The sequence below is a fragment of the Aplidium turbinatum genome, chromosome 1, assembly GCF_918807975.1.
Source record: "Aplidium turbinatum chromosome 1, kaAplTurb1.1, whole genome shotgun sequence".
Lineage (NCBI taxonomy): Eukaryota > Metazoa > Chordata > Ascidiacea > Aplousobranchia > Polyclinidae > Aplidium > Aplidium turbinatum.
The window spans coordinates 40,551,946-40,568,918 of NC_137472.1; positions in this window are offsets into that span (position 1 = coordinate 40,551,946).

The following is a 16,973-nucleotide window of genomic DNA, read 5'->3' on the forward strand; positions in this document are numbered from 1 at the left end:
GTTCCCTAAGCACTCTCTTTGGAAAACCAGAGGGTAGCCTATACTATAGCCTTAGTTGCTCGAAAAAGCAGAGAGTATACTGCGTATACCACCGTATACCCTCGAATACAGCACTGGTGAACATCAAATCTCTTGTCGTATAACTACATTTGAGGCCTTGAGAAGAAAGGCTCTCTTTGCGTTTTTCAAACGCTGCGTAATTCCTGTTTATGGTTTAATTTTGTCGCTCATGAAATCGGATTGTTTCTTACTGAATACTGAAAAGTTTGGGTAAAAAGTGAAAGTAAAAGCAATAGCAAACAGTATGGTTTATTGCTTCACTGACGTTTCGCGCACCATGACAATGCGCATCTTCAGAGCGAATAGCCTATCCTACAAAGTAAAATTTCACAAGGTTAGCCTATATAAGCTACTGCAGTGCGATTGAAGGCAAGAAAAAAGAAAACACACAATATTTAAAAAAATTGGCCAATGATGTGTGAGCGGTTACTTTTCACGTTAAATTACGTAAAAACTTCCAACAATGAACATAAATTCGAAGCAGTGAAGACCACTGGAGATTCGAGACGAAACTAGATTAATCTTGAAACTCAAGAAATACAATTTGACTGTTTTGACATAGCCTATCATTTGTGCATAGTAAAAAGAAGAGTTTTTCATGATGAACAGTGCCAAAAGCTTTTTTAAGATTTAGTAAAAAAGTTGAACCAGAGGCATAAGAAGCCGAGCAACGTGATCAAGTTTAGCATCTTCAAGTTTATTACATTTACATAAACATAAAACTACGCAACAAATTAAGTATCGAACGTTTTCGACATCACAAAATGTCCTCTTCAGGAATAATATACATACAAATTAACTACATCTGAAAAAAATACAATGGTTAACTAAATCTATAAACAGAAAAAGACAAAAACTGCACAGTACTTCTGACTAGCTCAAACTCAACGACATAGGCTCCACGAGAATCAAAGATAACTGCATCAAAAGGTGTTAAACAGATCACTTGATATGGTAGAAAGGCAAGGTGCGAAAAAACTAATTTTAAAATACAGAGAGCAAGAAAGACGAGCCGCAAGCATACAATTGTCTGTTCAAAAGTGGATTGTGACGCTTTATGTACAAGGCTTCCAAGGTCTTAGTTTGTAACTCAGACCTGCCTCTAGACATGATCTCAAACTGCTTGATAGAAACGTTATTTTGGCATTCTGTACATGAAAAAATGTGATCTTTAATTGCGCTTTTCTGTATACAATTCAAATTCAGGTGTTCCCCAGCTCTAGTCGATAAATGTCTTGTTGACATACCGATGTATGTCAGGCTTGCATCACGCAAACAACTGAATTTATAAACGACATTAGAACATAGAGCAAAGGGCGTTGGCGACTTCAGCTGAAAATATCTGCCTACTTTGAACGTTCTATATACAGGGTAAATGTCACAATCAAATTTCTTTTTGACAATTTTAGCTAGATTTTTTGAAAATCTTACCGAATCTTTTCCCAAGAATGGTATATCAAAAAAGTTGCTAAAATCGTCTTCTTCGGGTTTATCTTTCGGTTTCGTATCCAAAAAAGTTTTTAATATTTTATCAAAAAAGTATGACGGGTATCAGGCCCGCAACCAGCAAATAATTTCGGGGGGGGCATTTAATTTTTATCAAAGAACAAACATTAAAATGATGCATTATTGTGACATTTTTATGTTAATGTCCACGCCCATTGATAGAGTGTGTGGCACTACCATGTTACGGTTCAGTGGTCATAACTTATGTCAATCACGTTTTTGTTTAGTACAGCATTAAAGAAAACTAACCTTTGTAACCTTTTCTCATTTAGCTATGACTAACCAAGGAAGAAAATTACGATAATACAGTAATGTGTTCGGTCGATTACAAATAAAATACAACATCTGTAGGCTACGAACTGCATTGGCACGACTGGAGTCATAAATTAATCAATAACATATAGGCTATTTACATCAACATAAACAAACAGATACATATGAATAAACTCAACACGGTAATTACAAATTACAATCCTGAAACATTTTGTTGGCTCAACAAGTTTTTATGTTTGTAGGCCCAAAGAAATTGACTTTGCAAATGCAAAATTACATTTTAATTTAGAGCATAATGTCTAACTTTCTACTTGATTTGGCAAGTTCGTTTAACACCAATTCCGCGCTTGGAATTTGAGTACGATGGATTTGCATGAGAGCTAGTCCAGAAAGCCTGTCCTGCGCCATAGTGCTTCTATGGTAACTTTTCAAGCGTCGTAGACAGCTAAATGTTCTTTCTTCACAAGCAATTGTGACTGGAAGTGTAGCCAAAATTATCAAGAGTTTGTAAATGTTTGGATAAAACTCTTTTTGGGATTATATTGCTGACACCGCATCAATCGCACTTGCTGGCCTTTCACTTTCAAGAATTCATTTAAAATCAGATTTACAAATGCCGAAGCCCAACTGAGTAGCTTATTCACCACGCTATCGCAGCTGCTTTTGATCTCGAATTATTTAGTTGTTTTTAAACGCTTTTTATGGTGATGATGGATGCTGACATTATGTATACGCTAACGAAACAGATAATAAGGATGCCAGCCTAATTTATCGAACAAAATCGTTAGCATAGCTTCCAACCAGCGTAGCCTACTTTCGGTTTCGATAGTCTACACTCTACAGTATGGCTGTACGTGTACGACGTATAGTACAATTCATACTGCATAGAACGCTTAAAAATTTTTCAAAAAATTTCGGGGGGGGCAAATGCCCCCAATGCCCCCCCCTGGTTGCGGGCCTGACGGGTATCCATTTAAATGTAGCATATTTTTCAACTTGTTAGTTTCATTGTGGAACAACAAGTCCGTCGAGCAAACCAAACGGGCACGAGATAAAAGACATAAGATTAATCCAGATTTCCACTTATTTGGGCAAAAAGCACTGTAATTTAAAAGTAGGCCAGTGTTGGTGGGTTTTCTCCAGATTTGTGTGTCAAACGAGTCATGATTTATTTTTACCTCAACGTCTAAAAAGGCAATAGTGTCATCAGATTTTTCAACAGTAAATTTGATGTTTTGATGTTGAGCATTTAAAAGGTTTAAAAACTGCGAACAAGACTGATCGTTGTCAAAAATTGCAAAAATATCGTCAAATATCGTCAATTTTGCAATTTATAATTATTGCAAGATTTAGCCTAAAGTGACATCTCACGGAGATTCGGTCTGGGCAGCCCGTTTGCTCAAAAACATTTCACAAAATTTAGGCTGATTGAGTAGAATTTTCCACATTAGTTCAGAAGATTAGTGATGCAATGCACCATTTTTTTTATAATGCCTATAATGATAAGTGGATAACATAGATATTTGAACGCCTTTTCTTATTTTACCCTACCTTCAACCACAAAAAATGGTTGCTTTCATTACCTTGAAACTTGAAGTTTGTGGTTGGAGGTTTAGTGGTCCATCGCATCTGTTTGTGATCTAGAGTGGGGGACATCCATTACAAGGGAGATCAATTCGACACTGCTCGGAAGCGTTTGTTTTCAAATAAATCATTTTCAAACTGCCCAGCCCAGTTGGCAAAGGACTGAAGCCGGTGGACAAAATCAATTGAGGCCCAGTCGGGCAGCCTAATTGGAGCCCAGCAAACTATCGTCCATTGGTGACCCAGTTGTTATTGTTGACTGATTCAGTCGTTGAGCGCCCAACTCGAGGTTAAGCGGCGCTGGTTCGGCTCTTGTGGTTCGGCATTTTCAAGACAGCATCCAATGTAGCGGCACCTGGTGAATACAATAATTCCCAGGTGGTAACTGGCCTTTCACATTTAACTGCAACAGCTGTGTTACTCCGACCCTTGGGAGTTGGAACAGGTGGAACTGTCCACATTGAAAAGTGCATTTAGACAAAGGGTTTGTCCTTTTACCGCCCAGGGTGATCTGTGAGTTGCGGTCACTGGTTGTTTGCCATTCGCTTTATAAACTTGAATTACCAAGATTCACCACAAGCTTGCACGACGTTATTCATATGTCCCATTTTGACAAGGTAACTAACAGGTAACAGCTATCGGAACCTTCACTCAGTCAATCTCAGTAACCGGTCCTGTGTTGGTGGTTCAAAGCACCTACAAGCATGCGAAACTGCAAGAAATAACCTATCAAAGACTTTATCAGTAGCCTACCGTATGAAGATAAAGATTCAAAACCCAAACCTCTACGGCCTAGGCTATTCAAAATTAGGAAACCTAAAAGACGGAACCCCGGTCTCGACCCATGTAGTGGCGAAGTGGAAAGATTCAAATGAAGAAGAAAAAGAAAAGGTGCAAAGCATAGGCTATCACTGGTTTAAAAATTATCAAACTACCGGTAGGCTACTTAAAAAACAGATTTCAAAGAGCACTTTCGAGCATTTTCTTATAAGCAAATTAGATTTATTGCGTTTAAATTGCGTTGTTTTCCATGTGTTATGTGCCTACAGTAGCTACCGTACGTTTAGGCTAATAATCATCTGGATTTTCAATGTAGCCTACTGTAGATATTAACGACCTGTTTTAGCCTGATGCTGCGAGTTCGGTGTGGTAGCCTAAAAAGCCTAATAGCCAATTGCACTATTTTTCGGAATACAGATGTGCTATGGCGAATAGCCAGCATCTGAACTGGAAACTCAGTGGGCAACATGAGGCCAAACAGTTGGTACAACAGTTGGCCAACAGCCAAGTAACTAACCCTGTTGGCCAACTGTTGTACCAACTGTTTGGCCTCATGTTGCCCACTGAGTTTCCAGTCCAGATGCTACTATTTAGAAGTCCATGGAATAGCCTACTGTGGAAGCCAGTGAGTCGTCATTTTTTGTGGCTGTTTTGTTTGGCTTGAGGCTGCTGCTTTGAATGCTGTTTGTTAAGATTCTGTGTTGGCGTTATTGCCCTGAAATTTTGTTGAATCAGTTAATTAATAGATTAGATGACGCAGTTCTTCCCTTTCCGCACGGTAGTTGATCTTTGGACTTTGTCTATTTATGAAAATGGCCTCTTTGTGGCGCAATTGTAGCCTATACCGCGTCGTTTTCTCTGGCAATAGTGTAAATTCAAAATCGGCGCGGCACTGTTGTTGATGATCAAATACTGAATTTTTATCTGAGCTAAGGTATTTTTTCCGACGGAAGTGGAGTGGGCGGATCGTGCTGCTTATGTAGCTTTTCCTGCATTTCTTGCATATGATCTTGTAAACACAGTTCTTAGCTACTTAGCCTATGTCGTCGTTCTATAGTGGACAGTGTTGTAGCCGGCAAGGTTCGGATTTTTGTCGTGTTTAAAGGGGCGTTTCGGAAGGTAGGCCTACTTGAGCGTCGAAAGAGGCGGACGGACGGACAGGTCTTCGAAGACTTTGTTTACTTTACGGTCTGCGACGTCGCTCATAAAAGTAAATTCAAAATGTATTGGGTTTGGAAGCTTTGTCTATTTTTTTATTGCTTCAACAATTGGCACTCCAGTTGTTTCAGGAACGAGGAGACGACTGATTCTTAACTAATTCATTTAGGCCAACTTGTTTAAAGTCTGAGGTTTGGTGGCCGTGTTAAACTAAGTTATATATTTATCATATTATCGATGATAGCCTATAGCCTACGTAGAATTAGATCTTTTCATGCACGTGATGATTGATTCATTAAATCTTTATTCTCGGATTGGGAAAGCTTCTTGCAGTGCTTAATCCTGGCAGTTTCGCATCTACTTGTAGACTATGTGGGGAGAGGCTTTGAACCACAGACGCAGGCCCGCGAAATTTTTTTTCCCACGAGATTTTTGTATCATTGGTTCTAGTCACTCTAAAAGTAAGATTTTCCGACAAGTGTTTTGAGAGATTGGTTGATTCAGATTGCGAAATAACTATTTGCCAATGATAATAAAATATAAGCTTTCCCTAACCCTACTTTTTTTGAAAAGCTCTTGTGCACCGCAAAAATTAATTTAAAGAAAAAAAAAGTTTGACTTGGACGGGTGTCGGACCCTCGTCCTCACGATCATTGGGCCGACGATGAAACCACTGAACCAACCGTGACATCGAGATAATGTTGCATTCACAGGGTTTTAATACAAACTTTTACCAAAATATGTAAATGAGACAGAAATCTCGTGGGAAAAATTTTTTCGCGGCCTGGTCACCGAGATTGACAGAGTAAAGTTTCCGATTGTTGAAGTCTTTGTTGCCGGAGAGTTATTCCATCCATTAAATGCCGCTGAACAGAGAACAGTCCTCAACGTGCGTTGCTCAAGCCCACGCCTCGAGAGTCGAACCAGCGCTGCTTGATCTTGAAGCTTCTTCGTTCCAGAAGTCGCGCGCTAATCAACTTAGCTATCGGGGCGGACGTCTTAAACCATTAAGGTTTTGCCACCTTTTCCTTTTGTTGGTTTTGTTACTGTAAGTTATTTCTTTTCACAATATCATTTCTTCTGCATTCTGACAAAGAAAAATAAATTGAATGGAATTGCTGGTGTCATCGTCGTCTGGGTGGTTGCTAAAGAAAGCCCTTGAGGTAGGTATCCGTTGTTCTCGATCGTCTTCTCAAATTCCGTCAGGTGTGGTGTTGCTCTAAATAGATTTTGTATCAAAATCAAATTGAATGGTAGGCTATCTCGAAAAATCGATTTACCCCCTTGTTTTGCCAATCACTGGGTTATTTTTTTCTCAAGATAAAATGAGACAGGAAGGAATCGAAAGACCTTACAAGGTCATGAAGTCAGCTTCCACTTAGCCAGTAGGCTACAGTATCTTACTAAAAAGTTAACAATGAAAATTATACAGATAAACACAAGAGAAAAGGAAGAACGTTGAATAAGGTTACAATCGCAAACTGGTGGTTGTTTGTATAGATGATGCAGCATCACCTCTGCATTCGTTGATAACAATAGCCTACCACAACTTTTCAAGCTCTCATTCGTAAAAAATTATATCAGCTTGTGACCCGATTGTAGTATTCATGAGTCCCTTTTATTTATATTCTCATATTGATATTGCATGAACCGTTGTGTATTTATGTTACTTCGCACATGTAAACGGATTTTACATTTATTAAAAAGAAACTGTAAGCAAGCAAAGTGTACTAGTGAGTAAAGGCAGAACATTATAACTGGCGACGAGTAGAGTTTCAGAAACCACGTAGGCTAAACACATCAACATAAGACAGCAAGATGACTGGTCTTTCGCAAGCATTTCCATCTTTTGAAGAGGGTGATCCTTCATCAACTGGACAACGGTGGAACAAGTGGGTTTGTCGCTTAGAAAACTTCTTTATTGTCAATAAAATTAAAGAAGATAAAATCAAACGAGCATCTCTACTGCACTATGCAGGTGAATGGTTGTTCGACATTTTCATAACTTTGCCTAACACTGGTAATGAAAATGATTATGAGGCTGCCAAACAAGCCATCAGCAACTACTTCAAGCCTCAGATAAACATTGACTATGAAGTGCTGCAATTTCGTGAAATGGCACAACTGCCAGATGAAACCATCAATCAGTTTTACGCCAGACTTAGAAAAAAGGCTCAAACTTGTGATTTTGGTGGCGAAATTGACAAAGAAATTAAAAGGCAAATCATCAGCAAAACTTCTGACAAAAAACTGCGTACCAGAGCTCTAGAAGCAAAAAATCTGAATCTAACAAATTTGCTTGAAATAGGAAAAACCCTTGAAACTTCACGACAGCAAACAGAACATCTAGAACAACAGGCTCACAGTGAATTACAATCGATCAACAAAATGCACAAACTTTCTACAAATAAACAGCATCCATTCAAGCCAAAACCTACTAGGCCAACACAACTCAGAAAGTCAACAAGCATCAGCAAGTGCTATTTTTGCAATGGCAATTATCCTCATGCTAAGGGAAGGCAGTCATGCCCTGCATTTGGAAAGACTTGCAGAAATTGTGGAAAACTAAATCATTTTGAAAAATGCTGTTCAACTAAACAAAAACAATATCAAAGAAATGTTAGAGCTACATCTGAACAGCAAAGCAGTAGTGACACATCAGATTCTAATGAAGAAATTGCTTATGTATGTAGAATAAATTCAGAAAAGAATCCTACTGCAAATCTAAACATCAATGGAAAAAACATCAAATTTTTGCTTGATTCTGGATCATCAGCTAATCTCATTGATGAAGAAAACTTCAACAAAATACAATGCAAACTTTTCAAAACCAATGTTAAAATTTTTACATATGGTTCTTGCAAGCCAATGAAACTACTTGGCAAATGTCATGCTGACATAAAGACAAAAAATAAATCAACTTATGCCACATTTTATGTAGTGGAAGGAACACATGGCTGTTTGTTGAGCTACAACAGTGCTGTTAATCTAAACCTGTTACACATAATCAATCAAACTGTCACTGGTACAAATTCTAGCATCATTAACAAATATGCTGACCGTTTTCAAGGCATAGGCAAACTCAAAGACTTCAAAGCCAAACTCCACATTGACAAATCAGTGATACCTACAGCTATCCCACACAGGCGAATACCATTTCACATTCGGAAAAAAGTCAACACAGAACTGAAATACTTGGAAGACCATGATATAATTGAAAAAGTCAATGGTCCAACACCTTGGGTATCCCCCATTGTCACACCACCAAAACCAAACAACCCAGAAGAAGTAAGAATCTGTGTGGACATGAGAATGCCAAACAAGGCTATACATCGTGAAAGACACATCTGCCCAACTGTGGATGACCTTATTCATGCACTAAATGGAGCCAAAATGTTTTCAAAGCTAGATCTGAACAAAGGATATCACCAAATTGAGTTGGATGATGACAGCAGATACATAACAACATTCTCAACTCATAATGGGTTATATCGCTACAAACGTTTAAACTTTGGTGTGAGTTCAGCAGCCGAACTTTTTCAAAAAACCATTCAGCAAGCACTCGATGGCCTACCCGGTACACTCAACATTAGCGATGACATCATTGTCTATGGAAAGCTGTGTTGCCAGATTGGGCTACTTATCGCAAATTGGGCTACTTTCCATATGTGATTTGCGACAAAAAATTGAGCTTGGCGACTTGCGACTTTTTGGGCTACTTTTAAATTTAGATTGGCGACAATATAACAAGATTGCGACTTTTTTACATCGGAAATTTCTTACTAAAGTAAGTTTCGCTTGCAGTCTACTGACAGTTTATTTGTAGTTTACAAATTTTACAGCACATTCTCATGTTTCCAAGACGTAGCAAGGGACATGGTTGAGTGAGTTTCTAGACTATTCTAGCGTTACGTTATCCCCGTTCTATGTCTTTACAGTTTACTCTTACTGTAGAAGTCAGAACGCAGAAGTGCTTGAAAAGTAGTGTGCTGAAAAAGTAGTGAGAATCTAATCTGTACCCGATAGAGCCTGATGTGAACGTGCCTTAATGTACCGGTAACTCTGTTGCTATTTAGCAGAGTAATTTGTGCAATTTCACTGGGTTTGTTAAGCTGCAGCCAGTGTTAGAACGCCTCACGGGGGGTCTGGGGGGCGAAGCCCCCCAGAAGTTGGAAAACATAGTTCTCGCGCTCCTGCTATAAATTGGGCTACTTTGGGAGCAAATTTGCTACTTTTTTGGCTACTTTTTTTTTTTAAATCTGGCAACTCTGATGGAAAGACTGAAGCAGACCACAACAAGAATCTTGATGCTTTATTGCAACGATTGCGAGAAAAGAATCTCACTCTGAACAAAAGAAAATGTGAATTTAACAAAACAAAATTGGAATTTTATGGATACACATTTTCTGACAAAGGCATTTCTGCACAAGACACCAAAATAAATGCTATAAAGAATGCTGCAACGCCAAAATCAGTCGGTGAAGTGCGAAGTCTACTGGGATTAGCAAACTATTGTGCAAGAACAATCAGAAACTTTTCAACAATCACTCAACCGTTGCGAGAGTTAACACATCAGAACACAGAGTGGAAATGGACTGCTGTGCATGATGACGCAATACAAGCTCTCAAAGACAGCCTGACAGGGAATGAAGTCTTAACATACTTTGACCTGAACAAAGAAACAGAGCTTATCGTAGATGCCAGTCCCGTAGGACTTGGAGCCATTCTCACTCAACGAAGCAATGTTAACGAACCGGCACGGATTGTTGCATACGCAAGTAAAGTTCTCACCCCTGTCGAACAAAGATATTCTCAAACTGAAAGAGAAGCACTAGCAATTGTTTGGGGCTGTGAACATTTTCATCTGTATCTATATGGCATGCAAAAACCCTTTAATTTGATTACAGATCACAAGCCATTAGAACTCATATTCAGAAATGCATCATCCAAGCCTCCAGCAAGAATTGAGCGGTGGAATTTAAGATTACAACCCTACAATTTCGTTGTGACGTATAAACCAGGAAAAGACAACCCTGCTGACTACATGTCTCGACATCCCGTGGGAAGCACACATTGTACTCAATTGTGTGATGCCACTGAACAATATGTGAACTTTATTTCTCAATCAGCAATTCCACTAGCAATGACAATTGATGATGTCACAAATGCTGTCAAAGGTGACGACACAATGCAGAAAATCATCAAAAGCAACGCATGGAAATCTGCTATGAAGAACCCAGATCAAGACATCAAGCCATACATTCCTATCAGGAACGAGCTGACATTAACAAACTCAGATTTAATTCTTAAACAGAACAAAATCGTTATGCCGCGAGTGTTAGAAAAACAAGCCGTAACTCTTGCACACCAAGGACATCAAGGCATCGTGAAAACAAAAGCATTGATTCGAGAAAAAGTTTGGTTTCCTGGCATTGACAAAACTGTTGAAAACGCTGTTCAAAATTGCATTTATTGCCAAGCTGCAACCGTTAAAAACACTGTTGAACCATTAAAAATGTCACCATTGCCTAACGCACCATGGACTGAACTGTGTATTGATTTTTCTGGACCGTATAACACTGGCAAATACTTGCTAGTAATTGTCGATGAGTACTCGCGATTTCCTGTTGTAAAAATTGTCAATTCTACCAAAGCTTCATCTGTGATACCGGTAGTTGACAAAATTTTCTCTATGTTTGGAATTCCACTTCTGCTTAAATCAGATAATGGCCCGCCATTCAATAGTTACGATTTTAAGCAATTTGCCAAACGTTTAGGTTTCAAACGTCGAAAGATAACTCCGTTGTGGCCGAAAAGCAACAGCGAAGCTGAACGCTTCATGAAAACACTTAACAAATCTGTTCGCATTTCAAATGTTCAACACAATTCATGGCAATCTGACTTGAATAACTTTTTGAGAAGTTATCGAGCTACGCCACACTGCACGACCAGAACAAGTCCCGCCGAACTCTTGTTTGGGAGGAAAGCTAATATTACTATTCCTCAAGCTCTCACTACTGTAAATGACCAATCGTTGAGAGAGAAAGACACTCATGTAAAATGAAAAAATATGCAGACAAACGTACACATGCTAAAAATTGTGATATTTCAATTGGTGACTTGGTTTTGTTAAAAGTTAAAAGAGAAAGTAAACTATCACTCCCTTATGGATTGCGTCCTTACTAAGTGACCAACATAAATGGTTCGATGATCACTGCAAAAAAAGGATCTCATGTGGTCACAAGAAACTCTTCATTCTTCAAACCAGTCACAAATGACCTTTGTATAGATTGATGACAAGTATGTTTGATTAATTCTTGTTCTGTGTAAAACTGTAATTCGAGTAAGCAACGTTTTGTAATTATCATCAGACTGAAAATTTGTGACAACTATAATTTATCGTACTCGTTATATAAAAAGCATACCCCTTAATCCAAATCTACAACTTGGGGAGGATTGTAGTATTCATGAGTCCCTTTCATTTATATTCTCATATTGATATTGCATGAACCGTTGTGTATTTATGTTACTTCGCACATGTAAACGGATTTTACATTTATTAAAAAGAAACTGTAAGCAAGCAAAGTGTACTAGTGAGTAAAGGCAGAACATTATACCGATGTAACTTGTTTTCCTATCAATGGATTTATGAACAGAGGCGCAGGAACGGTTTTTGAATGGGAGGCAGGATTATGAAAAAAGGGCACTTTTGTTGCAGAAAGGCCAATTTTTTTTAAATTTTAAGTTAAGATACCGTATATAGCGATGGCCTATGCTCATCCATCAGCTCATCATCGAGTAATGATACAAGTGTCCGGTACCGTATATAAAGAACAATAGCACGGAAAGGTCGGCAGCAGTGGCCGAGTGGTTAGCGCGTTGGGCTCGCAGTCGAGAGCCTGCAAGTTCGACTCCAGCCACCGCACTTGCTGTTGTTTCTCTGGGCAAGAAACTTTACGATAATTGCCTCTACCCAGTGATCGACTTCGAGTAATGGGTAGTACCAAATTTCAGTAATAAGTAGAGTAGACAACCGGAAACAGACATTGCAGTCGGCTGCAGCGTGGGTCAGGTGTACGTCGGAAGGCGTACACCGATGCATAGCGCTCAAGTCCGCTTTCCCGCAATGCAGGGTAAAGATATGAAAAACAAACAAACAAACAAACAGGTATCATGCTATGTCATAATGATGTAGGCTAACCTACTGTGATTCAGAATTTTGTGTCGTGAATATTATTTTGAGGCAGAAATGAAAAATTATAATTAGGTTAAAAGCAGGGGCGCCGGAAGCGGGGGGGCAGGGGGGGCGAATGCCCCCCCTGCCCTCAATTTTTCTGCAGATGGGGGGCAGGGGGGGCAATGGTGCCCTTTTAAAGTCATGTAAGCTACTGCACATTCTACAATATAACAATTTCTGCTTTTCGCCTTAAAACTCGTTGTTTTTTCGGCAGCCATCGTGGCCTACCGGGAGCTCCTTCTCGGCGGCCAAATCTGCGTGCTTGGAGGCCAAAATACAAAATAACGATATCACAAGTAAATAGAATTAAACTTGCAACAATGCTAAAATCATCACTTAGCGTTGTTGAAGTCTGGGTCTGGGCGACGTCCTACAATAGAATCGTTGCACCACGCAATAACTGCTTCATCGGGATTGTAATCCAGTACTGCGAGACCATCTAACGACACTCGCACGAGTGTCTCCAATGTGGCTGATTTTAAAGAAGTTCGCCACTCATCTAGAATTATTTTTAGCAACGAAAAGCAACGTTCGACATGTGTTGACAATGACGGCAAGGTAATAAAATAAGTATTTCAATGATGTGAAGGACATTACTAAAAGAAGCATAATTTTTGCAAAATAGGATGATAAAATGTTTTCCCCTCGGATGTCAACTAACCTAGTTCTCCTTTTTAACAACGATTCAATGTCCGACAACATCGATTCGATATAAAAATGACAATATTGCCAACCGATGTAAATTAGCACTTTCGAATTAGACTTTATTCAAATATACATCGGGAATTACAAACAAGACTTACAGCGCTGTTGATCGGCTGATCGCAGATGGATATATTCCAGCAATAACAAATATTCCCGCACAATGCAACAGTGGCGATTATGACGCGCTGATCTAATTTTGCATCACTCTTTGACACTACATATTTTCGACAGTTAATCCACGATCATTCTATTGCGAAATTAAATAATTGGCTAGAAGAGACTGGCGGCCAAACTTGGCCGATTGAGGAGGTAGCACCGGCGGTCATTCAAGCACTACTTAGCGGCCATGGCCGCAGACTGCTTTAAGGCTTGACAGTAGGTTACATCATTATAACATAGGCTTGCCATTTTTTAGAAATGCAAATCCTGGACGCATATAAAACTGCAAATAATCTTAAGGTAGGCCTAATACAAAATAATTTAATGCAACTATAATTATTTAATATGGGAAAATTACCAATATATTTAAGCCTATTTTTCCAACGAAAGCAAGGGAACTTAACAATATTTATGAGCACATGAATCAGGCCTAATAATATTTTTCTGTGCTAAGTGCCTTTTTCGAAAGTATAGGTTACAGTGTTAGATTTTATCTTTTCATAAAATTCACTACATGTCAAATCAACATTAATTTTGCAAGTGAGGAGAGCTTTGACATTCTGTTCTAGCATTTGGCCTCTGTCATCAGACCACATATTGTTCATAATTGAAAAAATTTGTTCAACTGGTGCTGATGTCCCAGGCAAACAAAACACAAACTCGACAAGGTTTTGAAAGTTTGGAATGGTTATGTTTTTGTTAAAAGTTTACTTTTGTTCAAGAGATGTCGTTGCATTTTGCCATGATTCTTTCCTCTCACTCTTAGACATCTATTTCTTTACCAAAACGTGCTCATCGAAAAAGAAGTCGATGTTGATCATTTGCTTCTGAAACATTTTGTTCATATTTTCCGCAGACCCACTTGAGAAAGAATTGTTTAAGATGACTAGCTCAAGAATTTTTTTTGCAAATCTCAAATTGAAAACTCCGGGACAAATTGGTTAACCGGGCGAGACAACTGGACAAGGCCTTAAAATCGGGACTGTCCCGGCTAAACCGGGACGTATGGCAAGCCTATAATAACATAGCATGATGCCCTTCTTTGCATACCGGACACTTAATGTATGCTATCATTACTCAACACATAGTGAGCTGATAGATTAGCATTATCGCTATATCTTATCTTAAAACTTGAAAAAAAATTGGCCTTTTAGTAAACAAAAGTGCCCTTTTTTCGTAATCTTGCCCCCCAGTCAAAAATCGTTCCGGCGCCCCTGGTTAAAAGCAAATAGCTGAAATTGTTAGGCTATATCGTATTGCAAAATGTGCAGTAGCTTACATGACCTTAATAGGGCACCATTGCCTTCTCTGTCCCCCCCCATCCACAGAAAAATTGAGGGCAGGGGAGCATCCTTTCCCCCTGACCCCCCCGCTTCCGGCGCCCCTGTTTATGAACTACTGGTAATGCAAACAGACTGTTACTATCAATCTTTGTAGTCTATTTAGTAGCCTACATTACGACTCCGCTCTTCGGAATTGAGTACCGTACCTGCTTTGTTTCTACTTTTTATGTTTGATTGTAATATGGATCATTTTGAGTCTGATGCAAATAAATAAATAAAAATAATATGTGGACTGATAGGTTACTCTCAGAGCTTGTTTATCGTTAACTATTAGCACCTACAACTACAACTGACAAGTCGCTGATCCGAGTTTTTGCACACATTTCAAAAAAGCCTAAGTCGCTGGTCAGAGTTGCCACAAACATTTCAAAATTAACCGAACTTCACTTCCTCTCAATGCTAGACTGCAGTTTTATTATTGTTGTTTGGCTTACTCTGACTATGTTTTCTTTCTTTCGCTATTCGAAAATGCGTTGTTTCTATAAAAACGTGAACCATGGACTTGTTGCAAGGTTGTATACAAAAACTGTGGATGACAAAGACCAACATATCTAGAGCAACTCAAAACACTTAACTTGTTCTGATCATGTAAGTCATGGTTCTGATACATCACAGCTTCCAATAAACCAAAACAAATGGAAATGTTGGAAATATTTTCTATGTTGGCTCCTATGCCTGGTTTAGGTGATTAGTTATGGTTGATTGTGCGAATCTTTATGCTCAGCTTGAGAAAGCTTTACTGGGAGTTTAATCTAGGTAGTTTCGCATACAAGCCTGGTTGGTAAAATTCGCAGAGAGAAGTTTGTCGGAAGTGTTACCTGTGAATTATTACATTCAGTAGGTGCCACTGAATGAAGTGCTATCCTTGAAATGCGGCTTGAGCGCATACAGCGAAACTCGAGCCAGAGCCACGTAATCTTGAAATTTTTTGTGCATAAAAATAAGTGCTTAACCAGCCCATCTATCGGGACGGACACATGAAAGATGAAGAAGAAAATGTAGTTGCATAATTGGCCTAAAATTTTTATCTAGATTCTAGATGTTATAAGGTTATGATTGTAAAATAATTATATAGGCTATATATATTGGAACAAACCAGATATTTTATGTTGATGGAAAAGAAAGCTGTGTGAACAAAGTCAACATTTTACAAGAAGGCTGTGGCTATTCTTACAACATATTGTAAAAATAGCCTCAGAGGCTATTCTTACAAGCACCACTCAAGCATTACGTTTGACATCAATATGCGCTCATGCGTGATCTGGAACTGGTATACAAGTCGCGACCCTGGTTAAAAAGGCGATGACGTCACACAGGAGGAATCCACCATAAAATGGTGGAAAAGTGGGGTGAAATTAGTCAACCATGACAAAAAAAAGCGTGCAAGTGTCCGCTTTTACCTAATAGCTATGTAACACAAGCCCGAAAAACACCACATATCTCCTTAGAAAAGAATTAAACTTGACCAAGTTTAACTATTTATCCGAAGAATAGCCTACTTCTAAAGATACCAGCATTTAATCAATAATATATCTTTGTCGTTTCTGCTTCGATTTTTACAATTGAACCATTGCTGGAAAGCGCAAGCTATCGTTTATCCAAATGAAGGTCAGCCAGACTCTAAAAGTTAAAAATATTTCTTAGGTAAAGAGTTGAACTTGACCGACTTTAACCATTTATCCCAAAAATACTTGTAAAGATACCAGCATTTAATAAACGCTAATCTAAAGAACATATCTCTGTCTATTGACAAGCAAAAGTTGAGGTTGATAGCTTTTTCACAAAGCGAGCAACCGGGCTTCAAACACAAGCAAATAGCGCCCGATGACTCGTTGCATTTCCGAATCGAAGCAAGTATACAAGTCTCCCCGGTCTGCGATCATTATATGTCTTTATTAAATTAGTTGTAAGTTGCTTGTTTCTGCTTCGATTTTAACAATTGAACCATTGCTGGAAAGCACAAGCTATCGTCTATCCAAATTAAGGTCAGCCAGACTCTAAAAGTTAAAAATATTTCTTAGGTAAAGAGTTGAACTTGACCGACTTTAACCATTTATCCCACAAATATTTTTAAAGATAACAGCATTTAATAAACGCTAATCTAAACAACATATCTCTGTCTATTGACAAGCAAAAGTTGAGGTTGATAGCTTTTTCACAAAGCGAGC